Source organism: Chrysochloris asiatica, unplaced genomic scaffold (genome assembly GCF_000296735.1).
Source record: "Chrysochloris asiatica unplaced genomic scaffold, ChrAsi1.0 scaffold00238, whole genome shotgun sequence".
Lineage (NCBI taxonomy): Eukaryota > Metazoa > Chordata > Mammalia > Afrosoricida > Chrysochloridae > Chrysochloris > Chrysochloris asiatica.
This window is the reverse complement of record NW_006408756.1, coordinates 1605041-1622703: the sequence shown is the minus strand read 5'-3', so window position 1 is coordinate 1622703 and position 17663 is coordinate 1605041.

The following is a 17663-nucleotide window of genomic DNA, read 5'->3' as shown; positions in this document are numbered from 1 at the left end:
ACAATGAATAAGGAAGACTGTAGGTGAATTGATGCATTTGAGTTACGGTGTTGGAGAAGAATGGTAAAGGTACCATGGACTGCCAAAAGAACAAACAAATCAATATTGGAAAAACTACACCCAGAGTGCTCCTTAGAAGCTAAGATGACCAGATCTCATCTCTCATACTTCACACATGTTATCAGGAGGGGCCAGTCCCTGGAGAAGGACATCATGCTTGGGAAAGTGGTGGGTCAGTGAAAAAGAGGAAGATCCCCAATGAGATGGATTAGTACAGTAGCAGCAGCAATGGGCTCAAGTGTAGCTGCAATTGTGAAGATGGTGCAGGACAGAGCAATGATTGGTTCCATTGTGCATAGGGTCACTATGGGTCAGAACTGGCTCGATGGTTCCTAATAACAACATACTCAAGGTCATATTTTGACTCTCATGGAGTTGTTTTTATTTTCTTCAGCCTGAACTTGCATATGAGCAATTCTGCCCCTGGCCTTGTTTTAGTTGATGATGTTGAGCTTCTCCATTGTCTCTTCCCATAGATGTCTTCAATTTGATTCCTGGGTATTCCATCTGGTGAGGTCCCTGGTGTAGAGTCAACTTTTATGTTGTTGAAATAAGATATTTGCAATGAAAACGAATTGGTCTTGCAACATTCTATCACTGGGTCTCCTGCATCATTTCTGCCACCAAGGTTATGTTTTCCAATTTTGGATCCTTTGTCTTTGTTGCTAGCTTTTACTTTCCTGTTGCCAGTAATGATCAAAACATCTTGACTGCATGTTTGATCAATTTCAGACTGAAGTTGTTGCTAAGTGCCGTCTAGGCAGTTCCGACGCAAAGTGACCTATATAGAGTTTCTGAGGAGTAAATGGTGGTCAGCAGTCCAGTGCTTATCCTACAGTGCCACACCAAGTTCCTCAGACTGAAGAAGTTGGAGAATTCTTCAATTTTATCAAAACTGGCTTTAATAGTTGGTGTGTACATTTGAATAATAGTGGTATTAACTGATCTTCCTTGTAGGTGATAGATATTATCCTATCACAGATACCATTGAATGTCAACATAAATCTTGAAATGCTATTTTTGACAGTGAATGCTATGCCATTCCTTTTCAATTTGCTGTTCCAGGCATAATAAACCATATGATTATCTGGTTCAAAATGACCAATACCAATCCCTTTCAGCTCACTATGCTAAGATAGTGATCTTCATGCATTTCATTTAATTGTTCATCATTTTCACTTTCTCTGTATTCATACTTCAGACATTTCACTTTCTGATTATTAATGGATGTTTGCAACTGTTTTTCTTTTTGAATTGTGGCACATCAGCAAATGAAGGTCCTGAAAGCGTAACTCCACCCACGTCACAAAGGTCAACTCCACTTTGAGGAGACAACTCTTCCCCAGTTGTATTCTCAGTGTCTTCCAACCTGAGGGGCTCATCTTCCAGCACTAGATCTGACAATGCTTTGTTGCTATTCGTATGGTTTCCAGTAGCTAACCATTCTTCTTCCTAGTCTGTCTTAGTCTAGAAGCTCCACTGAAACCTGTCCACCATGGGTGACCTTGCTGATACTTAAAATACCAGTGGCATAACTTTCAGAATTACAGCAAGAAATCAGCTACCACATTATGGCAAACTGACAGATGAGTGATGTAATCCTACTTCCTAGTCCCACCTTAGTCCTGTCTCATTAACAGCTCACATCACAATGGGTCCATAATCACAGGTATACAGGTTAAGGTTTACAATACAGCACAGAATAAAGCAATATGGGTAGAAAGACCATTAAAAACAACAAAAAAAGTCCTCCCTGTACTTGTATAGTTCCAACTATGGGAGTTGGGTGGGAGTTACAAAGACTCTAACTAGCGGGACGATGGGAAGTACTTCAGAGCAGGTACTCACAAAGACGTATTGTGCCAAAACAGGGGGAAAGATCTCAGTCGATGCTGTGACTTAGTTCTGGGTGGTGCTCACAGTGCTGCTGATCCACTGAGCTCTGTCTGCTCTGAAGGATTTCCTCAGCAGGAACGTGAGGGGCGTGAATGTGAGACAAAGTCTCAACTTCTGTGTCGCTGTGTCCATTGGGGTGACCCCACCCCATAACGATACTCCAGAACAAAGTAGAACTGCCGATAGGGTTTGCTTTGCTGTCATCTTTCTGGGAGTGGATTTCCAGGTCTTTTTCTGTCTCAGCGGGTGGATCAAAGCATTTAAGTGAGCAGCCCAATGCTCAACCATGGCACTGCCTGAGCTCCTTCATCATCTGCATGGGGACTCTATAGGCAAAGTGAGAAGTCCGGCACTCCTTTGTTGCAAGGTGAGGTGCTGGCCCCTGGAGCGCACTCCCACATGGCCGCTCCCAGATGGGGGGAGGTCAATGTCTGGAGAGGGCACAGACTTCTCAGCTTCCTGGGCAGATGGGCCGGCAGAAAGGAGGTGGACTTGTGGGAGCAGGCTGGTGTTGCCAGTGGGAATGGAACATCCCCAGACTCCCCTGAGCTGAACTTGCCTGCCGGCCTCCTCTCCAGGCTTGGGGAAGCAGAGAACTTGTTTCTCCAGCCCTGGACATCAGCAGCTGTTGTGGGGAAACTGTGCAGGAGAGGTGGCTGGACTTCCGGATTTGCCAGGCAGGAATTTCTGCCAGCATCTCGGGATAACTGGATCTGTGATTTTTGGTGAGGAGGGGCAGACTGGGGTGAGAGGAGGCGTCTGTGACGGGGGTGACCCCGCACTCAGCTGGACTGTCTGTAGACTCCTCACAGATAATAAAACTGCATCTTCCCACAGCGATGCGGGGGGGAGACAGTGTCAAATAAGATGTTGTAACTGGTGCCTCTAGGCCAGGAGGGCGGGGTCAGAGTCAGGACCCATGCAGGGCGCATCCTGCGCACGTCGTAAAGATACATTAATGGTACACGTGTCTTTAAAGAAGTACTAATATTGCTGCTTTATGAGAAACAAGAGTTGACAATATTAAAAGTCAGAATTTTATGACCTGAAAAAGTTCGATGATGAGAACATGGGAAGGGGGATCGGGGTGTTCGTCACTGCTGTCCCCGAGTCCTGGAGGGGTGGGGCGCGGAGGCCTGACTTCTTGAATGAGCTTGCCAGCCTCTTGGCCTCTCAGTGAACCCTGGAGAGGACTTTGAGTGCAGATAAGGCCGCATTTGTGCTGTGAGGGTCCCAGGGCTCTGAGAGACAGTGGACCTCGCAGTAGGAGCCGTATCCATCCTGTAGGCTGGGATCCTCTTTCCTGGGGCATGGGAACGCGCTCCTCTGAGCTTCGCTTGAAAGGGTGTTTGTTCTGAGGGGGTGTTGCCCCCTGTCACAGGCGATTGCTCAGTGGTTCCTGAGCATCTTTAAAGGCCTGGCACATACGAGGAGGCTTCAAGAAGTCCGTGGAGAAATGGAATGAGAAGTAAATGTAATTTTCCCATGAACCCCTGGTATGTGGCCCAGACTCATGGAGGTCCCAATGTGTATCAAAGTAGATGTTGTTGTTAGGGCCATCGAGTCGGTACCGACTCATAGTGACCCTTATGCACAACACAACAAAACACTGACCAATCCTGGGCCAACCTCACTATTGTTGCCATGCTTGAGCCCATTGATGCTGCCACTTGGTCAATCTATCTCGCTGGGGGTCTTCCTCTTTTTCTCTGACCCTCCACCTTACCAAACATGGTATCCTTCTCCAGCGAATGGTCCTTCCTGACAGTATATCCAAAGTCTGAGAGACGAAGTTTGGCCATCCTGGTCAGGGTAGACAGGATTTTTTTTTTTTTTTTTTTCAGAAGAAATCACCAGGATTTTCTTGCGAGGTGCTGATGCATGGACTTGAACCTCCAGCCTCTCACTGAACAGTGGAGTGTGTTCACTGTTCCACCACTCAGGGACCAGCCATCAAGGAGCAAATTCAGGGGACAGTCAGTACAGCAGAGAGGCTTTCTGGCTGAGTACCCCAGTGGAGTTGCCACAGCTGGGCAGGGGGCTTCTCCTTGAGGAACTGCTGTTTTTCCCAGGGGATGGCTGTTGGTCTGTGGCTTTGCCAGTGGACGAAGTCCGTGAGGTCTGTGTAGCTGGTGAGGTGCCCCCAGGATCCTTCAGAAGTTGCTCCATTTTTGTCTTTCAATTGAGGTGAAAACTACACAGCATAAAGTGGCGCTGAGGACAATCACTATGTGGTGTAGCCACGGCTCCTTCTTGTTCCAGAAAATTCTCATCGCCCCCTGCCCATTAAGCAGCCACTCCCACCCCCGCCACCGCCTGATTGCCCACTGTGACCCCCTCCTCCCAGACCAGGCTGTCTGCTACACGCCACCCGCACCCACCGCTGCCTCAGGGGAACATGGTGGCTCTGTATGATAAGCACTGGACTTTGAACTACAGGGTTGGCAGTTCAACCTCACCAGCCACTCCTGTCAAGATTTGTAGCCTTGGAAACCTTGTGCAGGGGACACTAGGAGTGGAAACTGACTTGGTAGCATTTAACACCAGCAATGCCCCACCTACCTTTCCAGCCCCGCCCTCTCTCCAGCCCCGCCCTCTCTCCAGCCCCGCCCCTCTCTCCAGCCCCGCCCCCTCTCTCCAGCCCACTGCTGTTCCCCTTCAGGACCTTTGCACAAACTGCTTCTTCTGCTTGCCTGGCTGTGTCCCTCTCCTACTTGGTGACAGTGCGCCCCGGCTCACAAACTCCCTCAATTTTGTGCGTGAGCAGTGGCGGAAATGACGTGGTGACCACTGACACCTTTCTGACTGAGCGGTGGAGACTGTGCCTGCCTTTGCCCCAGCCCCTGCCTGCGCCTGCCCAGCTGACACCTGGCTGCTACTGAATCCGGCACTTGTGAGGGCGGCTTGGGAGCAGATGAACAAGGCCTTTCTGGCATCTCCAACTGGACCCTCAGGCCCATGGGTCTGGACCATCCTCCAGGGTGACCCCAGCCCCAGGTCTCCACACAAAACAAGAAGGGTAGTAGGTGGGCGCCTCCCACAGCTGTGGGGTGATACCAAGACAGTGGCACCTACGCCAGACTGGGTTATGGAAGGAAGGGGATATCTCACTCCAGCTCTTTACTTTTGAGCAGTAGGTGTGTGGAAGCCCCCTTCCCTGGAGCTCGGTTCTGGGGGCTTATAAAGGGACCCGGGAATAGTGCCTGTGAACAAGGGTCCCTACGTGTCCCCCAACAGACAGGGAGGCTGCCAGCTCTGGGACGCTGTCCCTGGCCCGGTGACATGGCCCTGAGCTCCGGAGAGGCCTGTGTGGTCCACTTATTACATGTTGCTTGCTCTACACGCAGTGTTACATAAACGATGATAGCACTTCATAAACATTGTTCTAGCATGCGGAATGTCTGACATGAATTTCAGCTATTTTAGAACTAATAAACAATTGTCAATGTCATGGCCGATGGGGAGCAGAGCTACATTTTCTGGAAGATCAAAGGCACGAGCAGAGGTCTCCCTCCTCCTTAGAGGGAAAGAGAATGGGGAAAAGAAAGCCCACTCTGGTCCTGCTAGGGGAGGCAACCTTGGGCACAGAACTGAGGGAGCAGGGAGGGGCTGGGGCTGGAAGGGGCACCGTGACCCAGTTCCAAAACATTTCATCAGCCCGAAATGAAACCAGTACCCATTAGGCAGTTACATTCCCCTTTTCCCTCAGCCCTTGGTCACCGCTAATCTGCTGTCAACTTTATGCACAAGGGGGTCACAGAGACTTTGTCCCTCCTGTCAGGCTTGTTTTATTCAGCACCATGTTGTAAAGGCCATCTGTATCATAATGCGTATTAATCCTTTATCTTTCTCTCTGTCTCTTCATGTGGTAAATGTGAGGGTTAGGCATAAAACGTATTGCTACTGGACTTACTCCAAGCAAAACGTGTTTGAAGCTGTCTCTGCGATCAGTGGACCAGTGGATAGCTGCAGACAAGTTCTCTCAGCTATACTCTTGTCAGTCTCCTCAGGGGACTTCGTTTGTTTGTTTGTTTAAAGAAAAAGGTCCGATCAAAAGAGTGGCTTCCCAAGGGTTCTGTGGGGTCAGTCAGTTATTGTCAGTGTGGACAGGTCATCTCAAAGGTTATGCCCACTGTGTTTTAGAATTTCAAAGGGGTCATTAGGCAGAGTTTCGTGAAGGACATCAGACAATCATGGGGGCTTATTATGAAGAACTTTTAAGACAACTGAAAGCTGATTGCTGAAGCCTTTTCCCTTAGCCCACCTGCTCTTTTGTTGAAGGTAGCAATAGCTGTCCTACATGAATCTCGCAGAGAACCTTACCTCATTCACCTTCTAGTCCAGAGTTTGCCCATTCAGACTTTTTTTTGTTCCCCAAATTCAAATAACATTTCTAAGGAACATGATTTGGGTCCCTTGAGGATGCCCAAAGTACCGTTTGGATGTGGTACAGTTCAAGGAATGCAGCGTTCTTCACGGGAGGGCTAGGAAGATGGAAACACAGCCTTCAGAAGCATAGAGACCTAGATGGAGGATGTGGTGAGAAACAATAATGTCACCATTTGCCATTTTTGCTTAATGAAAGGTCCTGATGTGCCGCTGTAAGATAAAGCACTAGTCTGAAAAGTCAGCTTGAACTGCAAGGTCGGCGGTTCAAACCCACCAGCTGCTCCTCAGAAACCCTACATAGGGTCACTATGAATCAGAACTTACTCTATGGCACTTAACAACAACAACAGTGATTTTGGAGCAATGTTTTTTGGCTTGCCTTCATACATAGGTAACAAAAACATTGATCTTCATACAGTTCAGTGACATTGATCATGTTTATTCCTCAATTCTTCCATCTCCTTCAACAGAAACTCAGCACCCCCAAGCATGTGTCTTCCTACGTCCCTCCCGCTCATCCCTAGTGACTCAACGTTGGTCTCCATACACTTGCCCGCTCTAGGTGTTTTGTAGAAGTGGGACCCTATGCTGTTTGGGTATGCCACTCAAGGCTTCCAAGGATCAGGATCACCTCTTTGTAGTTGATATCAGCACTTCATTTTTCTGTATGGGTGACTAATATTCCACGGAGCCTGGGTGGCACTGTAGGATAAGCACAGAGCTGCTCACTGCAAGGTCGGCAGTTCAAACCCACCAGCTGCTCTGCGAAAGAATGATGAGGCTTTCTGCTCCCATAAAGATTTACATCTTTGGAAACCCTATACAGGGTCACTATGAGTTGGAATCAATTCTATGGGAGTGGGTCTGGCCTTTGGGGCAATACTCCATCGCAGGGCTCCACCATGGTTCTTTTGTCTGTTCATTCATTGATGGACACTGGGGTTGACCATTGTGAATAAAAGGAGCTCTGGTAGCATAGTGGTTAAGAGTCAGGCTGCTAACATCAAGGTCGGCAGTTCGAAACTACTGGTGGTTCCATAGGAGAAAGATGAGGCTTTCTGCTCCCATAAAGACGTACCACCTCAGAAATCCCTCTGCAGGGTCCCTGTGAATCGGAACAGAGACACCACGGCACACCACCACCACCACCATTGTGAACACAGTGGCTGCAACCGTTTATGTGCAGCTTTCTGCGTGGACGAGGATTTTCATTTCTTCTGGGAAGATTCCCGGGAATGGAATTGCTGAGCACGTGGCGACTCTATGCTTACTTGCTAGAGGGGCTGTCAAACTGCTTTCCAAAGTGGCCGCAGGCCAAATACTGCATACACATGGTCCACATCGTTATGGAGTCGTCAGAGCTGCCCTGGGAGGCCAGGTCCGGGTTAATCCACGTTAGACATGAGTACACTCAGGTTCTGAGAGGTCATGGCAGAGGATCTGGGCTCTAAGGTGGTGCAATGAACCCCTTGTGCTGTTCCAAGTCTACCCTGGGGACAGATGAGTGACCGGCAGTGGGGTTGTTCCCCTTTCGGGATGGTACATCTTCCTCTGGGAATCCCCATGCACACTCCACCCAAGATTGTGTCTGAAAGTGGGCACGTGGGGGACCAGTAATACTGGTTTGTCTAAGACTGACAACTTGCTCTTCACCCCGGACAGGCTTGCCTGACTTTGTCCACACCAATGTTGACCTTATAGTCACAGATACCAAAATCCATGAATGCTCAAGTCCCCTATATAAAATGATGCACTATTTGCATACAACCTACATACTTGCTCCTGTATACTTTTAATCATCTCTGGATTACTTATAATACCTGACACAATGTAAGTATCTTGTAAATAGCACTTTAGGCTCCCTATTAGCCTTGGTGACTTAGTGACTTTGTATTTTATATGTTGTTGTTAAGTGCCATTGAGTTGGTTCCAACCCATAACAACCCTGTATAGGGTTTCCAAGGAGGGATTTGTAAGCTCGAACCACTGAACTTGTGGTTCAAACCAACTTTGCGATTTAGCGCATTAACCCACAGTGCCACACTAGAACTCCTTTACTTTATATGGTGGTGGTGATTATGTACCAAGACGTAGGTTCCAATTCATAGCGCCCCTGTATAAGATTTCTGAGACTATACATCTTTACGGGAGCCTAGAAAGTCTCATCTTTCCCCCATGGAGTGGCTGCTGATTCGAACTGCTGATCCTCAGTTGGTAGAACCTGAGGGTAGGGAACCCGAGGGCCACTGTACGTTCTTTTTGACTTTTGCAAATCCTTAGGAAGGTGCTATGATGACACTGTGGTTTAAGCATTAGCTGCTAACTGTCAGGTCACAGAACGCACCAGCTTATCTAAAGGAGAAATACGAGGCTGTCTGCCCCCGTGAAGATTTATCATTTCAGAAATCCTTGGAGCTGACTTGATGGCACTTAACACCATTTGTCAGAATGGACTTGACAGCAGTGAGGTGGGTAGGTTGAAGAGCATCTTTTTATCGTGATTTGCGCATCTTGGATTGTGAGGTAGAAGGGTTGTCTGGGTCATTAGTTGTATCTGTTTCTCCAGATGTCCTCTATCTGTCTTCCTAGTGAGGTTCTCAGCTTTTTCTTATTGATTTGTAGAAGCTCAGAGCACCGTTGTCCAGCGTGGGGATGCGGAGCGTGGAGGGAGCCCGCTGTCTCCTTGGAGGGAGCAGGGACAACAGGAGAGGCCAAGTCCTCCCTCCCAGGGTGGCCCCAGCAGAGAATGTGAGTCTGCCCTGGTGTAGATGGCTTCTGGCTCCTCCCCAGCCCCTTCCTGCTGGGACATCAGCAGACACCTCAGCCCCAACTGGCAGCAAAGTCTGGCACGAGAGACTGGGTGACTGCATGGAAAACCCACCCCAGCCATCACTGCGGTGGTGGGCCTGGGGCTTCCGCCTGGAGGATGCTTCTCTTAGGACTGGAACCATGATGGTGGGGTCAGGCTGGCTGCCGAGGAGACTGTGGGGGAGGTCCACTCTCTGCTCCTTTGTCCCCTCCTCCTGTTCTCACATTTTGTCCCCACCTGCACCTCAGAGCCAGATGCTCCTTAGCCACCCCCTGCCCCACCTCCTGTGGTCTCTGGTCCAGCTCAGTCACGGGACACTTGCCCCTGGGGTCATTCCCACTCAGCAGACAAGGGTAGCAGCCATAATGTGACTCACATCCTTCTTGCTTTGGGGAGAAAGCAGAGATGGAACCAGCAGGTCAGTCTTAGTCTGTCTGGGTCCTAAAACCAACAACTGGTGTCCTTATAAGAAGAGACACACACAGATGTAAGAAGAGGCAGGGATGCAGTGGTGGGGCTGTGAGACCAGGACTGCAGGCAGCCCACCCCAGAGGCTGGAAGAGGCAGGAAGAATTCTCCCCTGGATCTGGGGGGGGGGGAGGGGAAGGGGGAGTCTGGCTCTACTGAACTCTGCTTTTAGACTCTGGCCTCTAGACCATGGGGGGACGTGTATGGCTGTTCTGAGCCCCAGTGTGGTTGTTTGTTGTGGCAAAGCCACTCAGCACACTCACCAATTCCAGAATCTTTACTCCCTAAGGGCTCAGCTCCCAGCCCTTCCTGGCAAAGGCCTCACATCTGGGCTCATGCAGCCACCAGGGGAATGCTGGGTACACACCTGTCTTCTAAGCAGGTTCCTTGTATCCATCACCCGCCTGACTCCATGGCTGTGTGGTGAGCCCCCTGCAGAGGACCAAGGGACATTGCCTCTGCTGGAGAAAGCCCTGCCGCCAAGTTACCCTGCCCTTTGGTTTATGGCCTGTTCCTTTTCGGGAACCTTTGCCCTGGGATCCATCCTCACTCACTTGCAGGTGGCAGACATCGAGTCATTGACCCTTGGTTGCCCCACCCACTCAGCTCTCATTGACCTGAGGGGCACCTGTTTTCTTGCAACTACAGAGGGAAGTGAGGCGCAGTGGGCATAGGTGGCTGGGGTGGCGGAGACCAGCAGTCCAGGGAGGGTCACTCCTGGGGTCGGGGTGGGGAGAGAGATAGATTGAGACAGGAATGGGAGGCAGAGATACTGTAGTAGGTGGAGGGTGGGTGCTTACTCTAGCCTGGGACCTCACCACTAAAGGGCCCCTCGGGCACCACAGGGAGGAAACCAAGGCCAAGTGGACGCCCTTGTACTCGTCAGGATGAGGGTGGGGGGCAGTAATGGGCAGGGCTGGGTGGAGCTGGGAGTGCAGAGGCTCTGGGGGGCAGGCACGAGCCCTTTGTGCTTTGATTACGTCTTGCTGAGCTATGACCTTTCACCTTTGTCTGAGCTGGAGCCCACACCTTGGGCAGGTCGGTTCCTGAGTACATTGGATGCCCCAGTGTTTGTACCCTCAATGGTACCAGGGGCACTCTGCTGAGGGCTGTGTAGCCTGGATGCTCAATGGCCACACTGAGCAGCTACTGCATGCCAGCCACCTGGAGTTGGGACTCGGGGACATCACAAATAGTGACACAGATGATCCAGTGGCTGTGGTCACGATGAGCCAGGAGAGACAGGAGAGTGGACAAAGGTGGAGGCAGTAACCAGGCAGGGCTGGAGAGAGAGTGGAGAGTGTGCCCCAGGCAGAGGAGCTAGGGTGCTGAGAGAAGAAACAGCAGGCAGGGTGTGAAGGTAGAAGCGGGCAGGGGTGGGGGTCCAGGTGGGATCCATGCTGGGGGCAGAGGTGGAGTCTTGAGACCCTGGGGAACCATAGGGGCTTAGAGAGAGAGGAGATGGAAGGCAGAGGGACTTAGGGGGTGGGGTGGGGCTGGACCAAGGTGGTAAAGAGGATGGATGGAGCCCGGAGCATGAAATGGAACCTTACTAGGTGCAGAAATGGCCAACCTTGGCTATTGGGGGGCTTAGGGTGACCCTGGGGTTCTGGGGCACATGGGGTGGTTCTCTGACTGGTTAGACTGCCAAAGGGGACAGGCAGTGGACAATGGCTTCAACCACACACAGTCTGGTGGCCGGGACACAGGTGATGCCCACCCCCACTCCCAACCTTCCCTGAGGCCCTATGTCTCAGTGGCTGTTGGGCAGACCCTGCTTTTAAAAAAGTTTTTCCTTTTCTGCCTGTAGCTGAATTTAACTGTAAAGAGTAATAAATTATGAATCTGGAAAAACATCCCCTTGTCCCCACAAAGGACATTGCTGTCCCCAGATGACTAACAGCTCTGAATTAACATTATTTAGTATTTATAACTTCCGCCGGACAGACCTTACAGATGTTCCTGGCAAATCCCGCCTGCCTCTGGGGTATTTTTAGTGCCTATTGTCCATCTGACAAGATTCTTTCAGACATGGCTTTGCTAAGGAGTGTGAGAGCCATTTGGGTCTAGAAGGGAGGGTCTGGGGGTGCCACAGCCCCCTCTCTGCAGGACTGGTGACCCTGGAAGTTGGTGCGTCCATCTGGTCACCAATGACCCGACTGGGACTGGTCTTTATTGAGTCCCTGCTTTGGGAGTTGTGAGGACACGTGAGGGGAGATGTAAGGAAGCCCCTCCTTGTGTGAGGACTTTGGGAAAGGCTGGTGGAGGAGCTGAGCAAGATTGAGGGTTTGGGGGAGTCCATATGCCACAAAGCACCTATGTGGGCTGGAGGGCACACAGTGCCCACGCCAAGTAAGTCTCTTCTCTTCTCCCACCTCAGGAGTCTCATCTATAAAACTGCATACAGAGGGGAATGAAAAATGAATCAGAATGGCTCACTACAAAAAATCAACTAGATACAAAAGAAGGGAGTAATGGAGAAAATGATGGATGTACGAGGTATGGGGCACACAGAAAACATAGCACAATGGTAGAAGTGACTCTTTCCTTTTTACTTTAAATGTAAACGTGTTAAACTCTCCAATCAAAAGACAGAGATCGACAGAATGGATAAAAATGACCCCACTATATGTTGTCTACAAGAGATCCACTTGAGATTCCAAACCACAAATAACTTGAAAGTTTAAGGATGGGAAAAAATATTCCATCCAAATAATCAAAAGAGAGTTGGGGTGGTTATATCACGAAAAAAACCCCACAACACCCCCAAACCATCTACTCTTCACTTATCAATGATTTCATGATCAGACATTTTCCATTTATGACCATAGGAAAACAATTAACTATGTAATATTTTGTGCATTAAAGATGTATTAATGCCAGGGTATGAGCTACATTGGCTGTGATGATGTGTTGACTTGGCTGGGCCATGGTCCTCAATGGTTTGGCAGTTATGGAGTGATGTAATTTGGCAGTTATTCCGATGTGCTCACCCTGTACTTCTGTATGATGACCTGGTCTTTGGAAGCTAACCATACTGATAAGTGAGGAGTGGGTGTTGACTTGAAGTGAAAATCTGCTATAAAAGATAAAGGACAGCATAGATCAATAAAAGGGCCAAATCACCAAGATGGTGTAACAATATAAACATAAATACACCTAACAATGAACGCTAAACCAAACCTATTGCTGTCAAGTTGATTCCAACTCCTGGTGACCTGGTAGGACAGGTGGGACGACCTCAAGGCTATAAATCTTTACAGAAGCAGATGCCTCATCTTCCTCCCCAGGAACACTGTGGATTTAAATCTCTGCCCTTCTGCTTAGCATCCCACTGTTTAACCCACTGAACCACGTGGTTGCTGTTGTTAAGGCTGTGGAACCAGTCCCGACTCAGGTCTGACTGCATCCTGACTCATAACAAACCTGTATAGAGTTTCCGAGAAGGGACTGACAGGTTTGAACCACTGACCTTGGAATTAGCTGCCCAGTGCTTATCCTACTGTGCCACATCAGGGCTTCCACTAGCCATAGCACCCCTAAATAGATGAAGTTTTAAAAGGGGAAATAATTCTACAATAATAGTTGGAGACTTTCAGTGGTGGACAGAACCAAAGGTAATTAAGGAAACAGGGCCGAGCAGATCCCCCTCTCCCAACACTACCAGATATAAGCAGCACCCCCAAGCGCAAAGAATGTCCACTCTGGTCTGCCCATGGACTTGTCATCCCCATGCATCAGTGGTGAGGGCCACTCGAGGTCAAGTCCCTCTGAAGATGACCTGCCCACCACCACTCCACAGTCTTCCTCGGGCAGTGCTAGTGGTCACCACCAACAGGTCCTGCTGCCCTGGCTGGGGGGCCAGAGAAAGGCTATCCCTAAGGCAATGAGCACTATTAACGTCAGCTGTGTCTTTGCTGAAGCCCAGAGGCCCTGGCCCCTGGCCCTAAACAGAAGCCACACAGGGTACAGCCAGCTGAGCACTGAGATTGGGCGCCTGACTCAGCTAAGCCACATTGAGGTTCTGGGCTGGGTGACTTGGAGGCAGTGCTTGTCGGTTTGAATGTGGTACCCATGACCACATCTTCCTATCCTTGGGGACAAAGGACAGGGGAAAAGGGAGAGAAAAGGAGGCTTGGGAGTCCCCCAGTCACATTCAACCAAAAATCAATCTAGCTGTTGTCAGCCCCAACTCACGGTGACCCCATGTGTGTCAGAGTAGAACTGGGCTCCACAGAATGTTTAGTGGCTGTTTTTGGAGGTAGATCATCAGACCGTTCTTCTAAGGTACCTGTGAGTGGATTAAAACGTCCCGTCTTTAGGTTAGCCTTGAGCACGTTCATTGGTGTTCCCAGGTCAGGATGTTGGTGTTGCTAAGGGCCCTCAGTTTGGTTCCGACTCATAGTGACCTTGTAACAGGGTTTCTGGTGAGTGGCTGCTGAGTTTGAACTACTGACCTTGTGGCCCAGTGCTTATCCTAGGGCACCACACCAGGATGGATGGATGTTTAGTATAGTTCAGGAGAGATAGGCCATCACCCAACCTTATTATCGTTGGCTTTGGGGGGGGGGGTCCCTCCTTTCAGCGACTCTCCATATTGGTTCCAGAGGAAAAGGGGTGGGGGACATTTCCCCCAGCCCTCATTGGTCCTGGAGTCCAAGTGTCTGTTTCCCAAAAGAGATGTTGCGACCAGATTGTAGCCCCCACTCCTGGCAGTCAGGGTGAGCGGTGGTGAGGTTTTCTGATGAAGATGTGGAACTAAGTACTGAAGGCACCTAATACCGCTGGCTTCCTGACTCCCAGTGCCCTTCCTTGCTGGCAGATGCTTCTCCAGGTTCTCAGACTTAAAACTCTGCTCCCCCAGGTCTTCCTGTGGGAGATTGAAGGCCGCCTGCCCAGCCACGTCCTTTCCAACTAAAATATGAGATCGGACCACTTCCTGCCTGACCATCACTTAAAAGGAGACACTTCCCCAGGTCAAGTTCTCGAGGCAATTTACTGCGCTGTGGTCCCCGGACGACACAGAGCCTGAACGCATTTTGCTTCCCAATAAATCACCCTTGTTTATTTTGTGAACGAGAAAGGAAATTAAATACTCAAATAAAGTTGTGCAGGGATGCTTCACAAGCCCAAGAGGCACTCAACGTGCCTGCCTTTGAGATTGAGGGAGAATTTACGGCCAGGCCTGAGAAGCAACTTGTAGCAGGCTCCAGGAACAGCAGGGGCATCTACAAACCCTAACTCTGGGCCGGCCAAGGTAGCAGGCTGGGGTGTCTGCAGGAGGGAAGGACAGGAGAAGATGTTAGCTGATGGTGGGGACACACACCTTGGCTTTGTGACTTTGGTAGATGAAGCCAGGCCTGGGAGACCTCTCCAGAAGCCATGATGAGCCCTTAGCCCCTGGTGCTGAGCCTGGTCACTTGCAGAAAAGGGACTGTCCAGCCCTTGCTCTCAGAGTCCATGTTGACTCAGCATGCGGCACATGCCTGTCCCTGAGACAGTTTCAGCTGCGGTTCCCAGAGACCCTCTTCTGTGTCCTTCAAACATTTTTCACAACGCCCACGCAGTGTTTCTGTTCTGGGTGAAAATACAGACTGACTCCCACAACCTCTTTTCTTGGGTTTTCTCACCTGAGGAGGGGTCTGCAGGGGGGCTGAGTTTGCTCAAAGCAGCTCGGTTCTGACCTGGTTCTAGTGCAGCTAGGTCTTGGCCCCATCAAACTCCTAAATGAGGAGTGGTCTTGAGGCCCCTGGGGGAGGGTCCTGCTCATAGATCCTTAAGGACACCCTTGCCCACTTGGTCGATTGGTCTTGCTGCCCCTCTCTGAGGTTCTTGCTCACCCTCTGACCATGGGGTTCCCCACTGCCGTACTCAGCTCCTCCAAATTTTCCTGGGGTCTACTCCTCCATGGGTTTATTGGCCAGTGTTCCATCCCACTTTGGGCCATGGCCTGCCTGCTCTCCCCACCCCCGTGGGTCAGTGGGTTCCTGCTGCTGTTTCTGGCTTTGTTTACTCCCATTCCCCAAGCAGCCCACCACCACAGCCTCATGACTACATGCCACTTTCAGCTTCCCTGAAGACCCTCAGCCTCTCCAGGGACCCTGCTACCCTGCAGTCAGATGTAGCTCCTGTCTGCTTCCTCTCTTCAGTGACTCCCCACTACCAGACACCTCCTGACTTGGACCCAGAGGCCCCGAGCTTCCTCCAGCCCTCCTGAACTCACCAGCCATGCCAAGCTCTGCCCCACCCCTTGGAATGCTGACCACACCCAGGGACCAGCTGGGGCCCAGGCAATTGGCAGTCTGTGGTTGAGGGGAGTGTTCTGTACATGTATGTTGGATCTAGCAGGCTTGTTACTGTATTCAGTGCTGTTGAGTCAATTCCAATGCATAATGACTCTGTATAGGGTTTCTGAGGAGTAGATGGTAGGTTTGAACCACCAACCTTGTGTTTAGCAGTCCACTGTTTATCCTCTATTGCTACATACACCAGAACCCCAGCTGGGGCTCCAAGAGGTTGAGATAGTCTGGGGGGCCTGAATGTGGGTGGCTGCAGGGGCAGGACCCAGGACCGGGGTGGCGGAGGTGAGGGGGACGGTTGTGTCTGGAAGGAAGGAGAAGCAGGCCCTGGTTTGCACTGTGGGACCTCAGCGCTCCTGCCAAGTAGGGGTGGGGAGAGGCGGACCACGGAATAGGCTGTGGCAGAAAGCAGTGGACAGAAAGAAGGGAATTTTGAGGACCAGGAGCTGTGGGGGACACACATAAGAGTCTGAGGGCAGCTATGGGCCACTGGTTGGGAAAGGACAGGGCTCCTCAGTGTGTCCTGCCTGGGCCGGACAAGACTCACTATGGCCAGTCCCCCACTCTACTTCCCTCCCCCCCCCCAGGGAGGCCAGCCGCCGTCCACCATGGTGCCGAGAGCGTTTTATCAGATAATAAATAAGGCGGCTGGAGCCGCCCCTGTCAGTATCTTGGCGGACAAGCAGGGCATGGGGAGGGGGCGCAGCCTCGGCCTCTGTGTGGCTTTCAGGGACCACGTCACTAAGGGCTAGAGTTCTGGCCTCGAGAGGTGCTCACTGGGGAGACGCCCATAGTCTCAGGGCATGGGGATCCTGGCCTCAATTCCCAGCTCTTCGTGGGGTCCTGGTTCTTCAGGGCCCCTTTAGTACATGCTTAGGGTATGTGGAGGTGGGAGGGGATCCCCAGTCTGGCCTGGGGGTGGACTTTTCTGGGAGGAGTATTCAGAGCCCCTCCCCCTCCTCTCGGGCTCTGACCAAGTCCCATTCAGTGCTACTCCCACGAGGGCCTTGTAGCCAGGACTGCTGAGAACTGGAGACCCGAGTGTGTCCCTTGGACCCAGTAGCTCAGTGGGGCACAGTGGGATCCTCCACCTGGGTTTGTCCTGGGACCCCAAATGTGTCCATTGTGACAGGCAGCTGGGGTGAACCCCGAATTGCAGAACAACCCCTACTGCAGGTCTGATGTCCCCAAGAAAAGGGGTGGGGACCCCTGGCATGCATCCAAGGGCGAGCGAGCGGTCTGCCAACCACCCCAGACCTAGGTCTCTTCTCCCCACCCCCAGTGTTCTGTTTTGAGCCACTGTCTCAAATCCCCAAAGACCCCACGTAAGTGGAAGAAGCTCAAGGGGCTGGTGGAGGCGGGGCTGAGCAGGTTCCCGGATGGCGCCTCCAGCGGCCTGGTGGTGAAATGACATTTCGTGATGCAGATGATGACGAGTGGTGGTTTCTAAAAATTGTCCTTATTTGGTCAGCTAAGAAGTTAGCCCCATGTGTCTGTTTCCCCTTCTTTATAAGCATGGACGGGCTTTCTGATGAGGGATTGAAGAACGGACTCCTGGCTTGCAGGGAGCCATTGGCAGCAGGCCTCAGCTCACAGTTCTGCAAGCAGATGCGGATGCCCTCGGGCAGGTTTAACCTAGTGCAGGCATCCTGAGGGAGCCGCTGGGTGATGCTCAGCCAGGACAGCTGCGCACGCGGTGTGTGCCGTGACACATGCAGTGAGCTGCAGATTTAGGAAACTGC